We start from the raw sequence: 6,883 nt of genomic DNA on the forward strand, positions 1-6,883 counted from the left end.
GGGCATCAGTACTGGAAAGGACAGCAAAATGCAATATAATTCTACCTTTTTCTTGTCGCAGTGAGAGGAAAATGAGCTCTTCCTACTTAGATGGTCAGCAAGGCTGATGCCATTGTGAAGCTACCCAGGACTCTGAGGTCATCCACATGCCTTCCTGGCCACCTGATATTACCATTTAAAGCCCCAGAAGTGGACTTCCCTGGTGGTGCAGTGGTTAAGAATCTGCCTGCCAATGCATGGGACATGGGTTCGAGCCCTGGTCCGGGAAGATCCCACATGCCATGGAGCGATTAAACCCGTGTGCCACAACTACTGATCCTGCGGTCTAGAACCCGTGAGCCACAACTACTGAAGCCCACACGCCTAGGGCCTGTGCTCCGAAACAAGAAAAGCCACCACAATGAGAAGCCCGTGCACTGCAACGAAGAGTAGCCCCTACTTGCCACAACTAGAGAAAGCCCATGTGCAGCAATGAAGACCCAACGCAGCCAAAAAATAAATAAATAAAGCCCCAGAAGTTGCTGAAGCACTTGGCAGCATGAAGCAGTGGCAGCTGCTCAGTTGGAACTCTCTAAAGGGAGTGATCTCTACTCTGGCCAACCTGTAAGGGGGAGAAAAGAAGAAAGACCCTGTATATCTTTATCTGAAGAAGCCGAAGACTCCCAGGCAGAGGGATTTGGGAGAAAGAGATCGGAAGAGGCAGGAATTGCAGGGACCAGAGAATCAGAAGAGCCTAGAGGGCAAGACCCTCAACTAGGAAACACTTGGCAGATGGCTCAAAGCTCACAGACCGTGGGACTTTGAGACAAGGCAAGTGGGGAACCTCTGTGTCAATAACATTTCCTCCTTTCCTGGGGCTAATCCATCCTTGCCTTTTCTGGCAGATACTGGTGCTGCTTATTCTGCAACTTCCTGAGAAATGTCTCGCTTCCCACCAATACTGGCTGCTGTTCCTTTCCCTCTGCAGTTCCCACACAGATACTTTTTCTGACCAAGGAATGTGTGTTCTCACTGCCTCTGGAATCACCACAAACCTGCTGGGGAGAGGGGCTTGCTGTGCAACTTAGAGGCTGCCATATTCTGTCCTCCAGAGGGAGTGTCTGTGTAGCTCCTGGTGCGAAAAACACCTGATTTGGTTACTCTGTGGCTTCTGAAAGGAAATGGGGATGACAGAAGTGGTCATGTCACACCATGCTGGAAAAGCACCCCAAGCTGAAACAAATTGTTGCATCTTTTGAACCCTAGAGAATAAAGATGTTAGTTAAATTCGAGATATAGAAACAAGACAAATAGTTTACTAAAGGGATAAGCCATAGTCATGTGTAAAACAAAATCCTTTGTGAAGAGCTCAACTAGAAGGAATATAACACACACGTTATAAAAGAATTCAAAAAACAAGGGATAATTTTTAAAAGGCACTCACCCCCTAAATTCCCACACTTCCAGTAAAAAATAAAGATACCTTAGTCAGCTTGGGCTGCTGTAACAAAATAACATAGACCTGGGATCAGGGGCAGGGTGCTTAAACTATAGACATTTATTTCTCACAGTGCTGAATGCTGGACGTCCTAGATCAAGATGCCAGCAGATGTGGCTCCTGGTGAGAGCTCACTTCCTGTCATGAGCTCCCTTCTCACTGTGTTCTCCCACAGCCTTTGCTATGCACTTTTGGGTGGAAAGATCGAGATCTCTATCTTCTTCTTCTCTTAAGGGCACTAATCCCTTATAAGGGCCCCCCCATGACCTCATCTAAACTTAATTACCTCCCAATGTCTCCACCTCCAAATACCATCCCATCAGGGATTGGGGCTTCAACATATGAATTTTTTAAATTAATTAATTTATTTATTTTTAATTTTTGGCTGCGCTGGGTCTTCGTTGCTGCACACGGGCTTTCTCTAGTTGCAGAGAGCAGGAGCTACTCTTTGTTGTGGTGTGTGGGCTTCTCATTGCGGTGGCTTCTCTTGTTGCAGAGCACAGGCTCTAAGCACAGGCTTCAGTAGTTGTGGCACATGGGCTCAGTAGTTGTGGCTCACAGGCTCTAGAGCACAGGCTCAGTAGTTGTGGTACACGGGCTTAGTTGCTCTGCAGCATGTGGGATCTTCCCAGACCAGGGCTCGACCCCATGTCCCTTGCATTGGCAGGTGGATTCTTTTTTTTTTTTTTTTTGCGGTATGTGGGCCTCTCACTGTTGTGGCCTCTCCCATTGCGGAGCACAGGCTCCAGACGCGCAGGCTCAATGGCCATGGCTCACGGGCCCAGCCGCTCCGCGGCATGTGGGATCTTCCCAGACCAGGGCACAAACCCGTGTCCCCTGCGTCGGCAGGCGGACTCTCAACCACTGCGCCACTAGGGAAGCCCTAGCAGGTGGATTCTTAACCACTGCGCCACCAGGGAAGTCCCCAAAATATGAATTTTTGGGGGAGACACATTCATCCCATAGTGGAAGGTAAATTTGGTAAAAATAATCAACCATTACATAGATTTGTACAAGAGCTCAAAGAATACATTTGTTGTTTCATTAACTCCTACAACTCCTTTGACTTTGGTACCATTGTCTGCACAAGTTTTTCTGTATCTGATCATTGTCCTGCATTTTCTTTCTTTCTTTCTTGTTCCTCTAGCAGATGAATCTAAATTCTTGTTTGCTTTTGCTTATGGAAAAAGTCTAATATTTATATCAAGGGACTCCTCGAGGGTTTCACACTCTCTTATTATTATTATTTTTTACATATGGAACGCTTCACGAATTTGCTTGTCATCCTTGTGCTGGGGCCATGCTAATCTTCTCTGTGTCGTTCCAATTTTAGTATATGTGCTGCCAAAGCAAGCTCCACACTCTCTTATTATTGTCTCTATGCATTTATGGGAAAATTTAGAGAGATGTGTCCACCAGAGAGCTCTAAGGTTATTCAGGATATAGATGACTTGCTGGCCAACAGGCAGCGCAGGACTGTGATCAGAAGGAAAACAAATGTGGTGACTGCTACGAGCAGCCTGCATTTCTGCCTGGAGGTACTTTCCAGAATATGGTGCAGGAAGAGGGGGCTCCTGAGCAGAACCAGTGGTCTCAGTTATTAGAGCTAACAAACCAACAGCAGAGAAAAAATAGAATGCCAGAAAGATTTGATTAATCAAAAGAAATCAGGAATAGAGGAGAAAAGGAACAAACAACAGATGGGACAAACAGAAAATAAATAGCAAGATGATAGACTTAAACCTAACCAACACATGTAAATGGATTAAACAGACCAATGAAAAGGCAGAGATTATGAGAGTGGTTAAAAAAGTAAGACTGAGGGACTTCCCTGGTGGCACAGTTAAGAATCTGCCTGCTTTTGGGTTTTCTTACAATTTCTCCCTGAATAAGCACATAAGCCTCACCAGACGAATTGCAATCTTGCTAAACTCAGGTCAAATATTTAGAGCATCTGTTGTCAGTTGCCGGCCATAGAGTGTTAGAGTCTAGGAGTCGGCCCATTTTGCAGATAAAACAGCTTACTCCGACTGAAAATAATCAGCCAGTTTGGGGGCTAGTGCAGTAAAATCCACAGTGGATTCCCTCCAGCTTTTGCAGAGCACACCAAACCTCAGATGGAGCATCTGCATGGACATTCTCCCAGTCTCTGCTTTGTCTCTGGAACCTGAAGAGGCTTTTGAACAACTGAAATTGGCTTCCAGTTTCTCCCCCATCTTTGGGGGTTCCAAACTGTGAAAACCTCAACCTGATTCATCCGATATTCCTATTCATATCGCACATTTGATGACGTTTACTCATGGGTCATGTACTTGGGATAAAAGTGGCCCACTTAAATCTAAAATATGACACAAATGAACTCGTCCATGGGCTTCCTTGGTGGTCCAGTGGTTAAGATTCCGCGCTTCCACTGCAGGGAGCACGAGTTCGATCCCTGGTTGGGGAACTGAAATCCCTCATGCTGCGAGGTGCAGCCAAAAAAAAAAAAAAGAACATATCTACGAAGCAGAAACAGACTCACAGACATAGAGAACAGACTTGTGGTTGCCAAGAGGATTGGGGTGGGGGAGGGAAGGAGTTTGGGATTAGCAGATGCAAACTATTATATACAGAATGGATAAGCAACAAGGTCCTACTGTATAGCACAGGGAACAACTATATTCAATATCCTGTGATAAAACACCATAATGGAAAAGAATATGAAAAAGAATGTATATATATGTATATGTATAACTGAATCACTTTGATTTGTACAGTAGAAATTAACACAACATTGTTAATCAGCTGCTATACTTCAATAAAATAAATTTAGAAAAAAAAGCGGCCCACCTAAAGCTTCCTGTACTGTGGTGACTTGTCATAAAACCGTGGATGTTTGTGTTTTGTCTGCAATTAAGCCTGAACAAGCAGACAAGTTAATGTCAGTGACTAGGGCTGCAATTCTTGGTTCTGGACTTAAAATGAATACATATTTTATATATACAGTTTATATACAACATATAAATAATAACTATATGTTTAGTATCAGGCCAAACCACAGGGTGAATTTGAAAAAATAGAGGATTTCTGGATTCCATGGGAACTAAAATATCTCATGGAAAAATTGATAGTTGATTCGTTAGAGGCTTTACAACTGCCTGCTCAGATATCAATAAATCATTGCAGAGCTCACACAGGACAGAAGGAGGAAGTTGCTAAAGGCCAGGATTGTCTGGCTAGAGCTGCCAAAGCTGCTGGTAAAACATGGCACACTCCAAACACAGGAGCTCCGTTTTTTACAATAAGAGGCTTTTGTTCATTAAAAAAAAAAAAAAAAAAAAAAGCTCCACAGAAGGAAATGGGCAAATGAACTGAAAAGGGGGCTAAAAGAAGTCTGGGCTATGGGAATTCAAAATCGTTCTTATACCACAATCCCTATTTGCCTGGTTAGTGTTGTTGTGTCATCAACAAAAATCGTCTAAGAGAGGAATTTTAAAGGTACTAGACTCTTACTACGTCCACTAAAAAAAAATGAAATTATTTGGGGCTTCCCTGGTGGTGCAGTGGTTAAGAATCCGCCTGCCAATGCAGGGGACACGGGTTCAAGCCTTGGTCGGGGAAGATCCCACATGTCGCGGAGCAACTGAGCCCGTGTGCCACAACTATTGAGCCTGAGCTCTAGAGCCCACCAGCCACAACTACTGAACCCACATGCCACAACTACTGAAACCCGCGTGCCTAGAGCCCGTGCTCTGCAACAAAGAGTAGCCCCCGCTCGCCACAACTAGAGAAAGCCTGCACGCAGCAACAAAGAACCAACACAGCCAAAACTAAATAAATTTAAAAAAATTTTTTTAATGAAATTATTCAAAGCACAGCAAAGAGATGTGTCATTTATCAGCAGAATCCTCTACAGGCAATTGCCAAGTTAAGCGCAGGAAGTTCTCCCTGACCCACTTTACTGGGAACCTAGTAGAACTAATGCTTGTAAGAGGTAAGAGGTTTAAAATTTGAAATAGTTTGCTCAACAGCGCTAATCATCAGGGAAATGCAAATCAACATCACAATGAGATATCACCTCACACCTGTCAGAAAGGCCATTGTCAAAAAGACCACAAATAACAAATGTTGGTGAGGATGTGGAGAAAAGGGAACCCTCCTACACTGTTCGTGGGAATGTAAATTGGTGCAGCTACTGTGGAGAACAGTATAGAGGTTCTTCAAAAGACTAAAAATAGAGTTGCCATATGATCCAGCAATCCCGCTCCTGGGCATATACCCAGACAAAACTCTAATTTGAAAACATACATGCACCCCCTATATTCATAACAACACTATTCACAATAGCCAAGACATGGAAGCAACCTAGGTGTCCCTCAATAGATGAATGGATAAAGAAGATGTGGTATATGTATATATATATGTAGTATATACACATATACTACATATATACATGACTACTATTCAGCTATAAAAAAGAATGAAATTTTCTGCAGCTAGAGGTTATCATACTAACTGAAATAAGTCAGAAAGAGAAAGACAAATACCATATGATATCTCTAATATGTAGAATCTAAAATATGCCACAGGGGCTTCCCTGGTGGCGCAGTGGTTGAGAGTCCGCCTGCCGATGCAGGGGACACGGGTTCGTGCCCCGGTCTGGGAGGATCTCGCGTGCCGCGGAGCGGCTGGGCCCGTGAGCCATGGCTGCTGGGCCTGTGCGTCCGGAGCCTGTGCTCCGCAACGGGAGAGGCCACAGCAGTGAGAAGCCCACGTACTGCAAAAAATAAATAAATAAATAAATAAATAAATAAAATATGCCACAAATGAACCTATCTACAAAACAGAAAGAGACTCAGAGACAAAGAGAACAGACTTGTGGTTGCCAAGGTGGGGGTGGGGGGGAGGGATGGACTGGGACTCTGGGGTTGGTAGATGCAAACTATTACATTTAGAATGGATAAACAACAAGGTCCTACTGTATAGCAAAGGGAACTATATTCAATATCCTGTGATAAACCATAATGGAAAAGAATATTAAAAAAAAGAATGTCTATATGTGTATAACTGAGTCACTTTGCTGTACAACAGAGATTGGCACAGCATTGTAAATCAACTAGACTTCAATTAAAAAAAAAAGAATGGGGCTTTCCTGGGGGCACAATGGATAAGAATCCGCCTGCCAATGCAGGGGACACGGGTTCGAGCCCTGGTCCAGGAAGATCCCACACGTGTGGAGCAACTAAGCCCATGTGCCACAACTACTGAGCATGCGCTCTAGAGCCCACAAGCCACAACTACTGAATCCTGTGCGCCTAGAGCCCGTGCTCCGCAACAAGAGAAGCCACCGCAATGAGCCCACGCACTGCAGCGAAGAGTAGCCCCCGCTCGCTGCAAATAGAGAAAGCCCTCAGGTAGCAACAAACA

The 6,883-nt window shown here is 44.3% G+C and overlaps 1 non-coding gene across 1 annotated transcript; it reads right to left on the minus strand.

The window, feature by feature from the left end:
• Nucleotides 1-2,727: 2,727 nt before the first annotated feature.
• On the minus strand, nucleotides 2,728-2,830 carry LOC132482840 (U6 spliceosomal RNA). Its single transcript, XR_009531002.1, has one exon. It is a non-coding gene; the product is annotated as a U6 spliceosomal RNA (small nuclear RNA).
• Nucleotides 2,831-6,883: the final 4,053 nt, after the last annotated feature.

This window comes from Mesoplodon densirostris, chromosome X, assembly GCF_025265405.1.
Source record: "Mesoplodon densirostris isolate mMesDen1 chromosome X, mMesDen1 primary haplotype, whole genome shotgun sequence".
Lineage (NCBI taxonomy): Eukaryota > Metazoa > Chordata > Mammalia > Artiodactyla > Ziphiidae > Mesoplodon > Mesoplodon densirostris.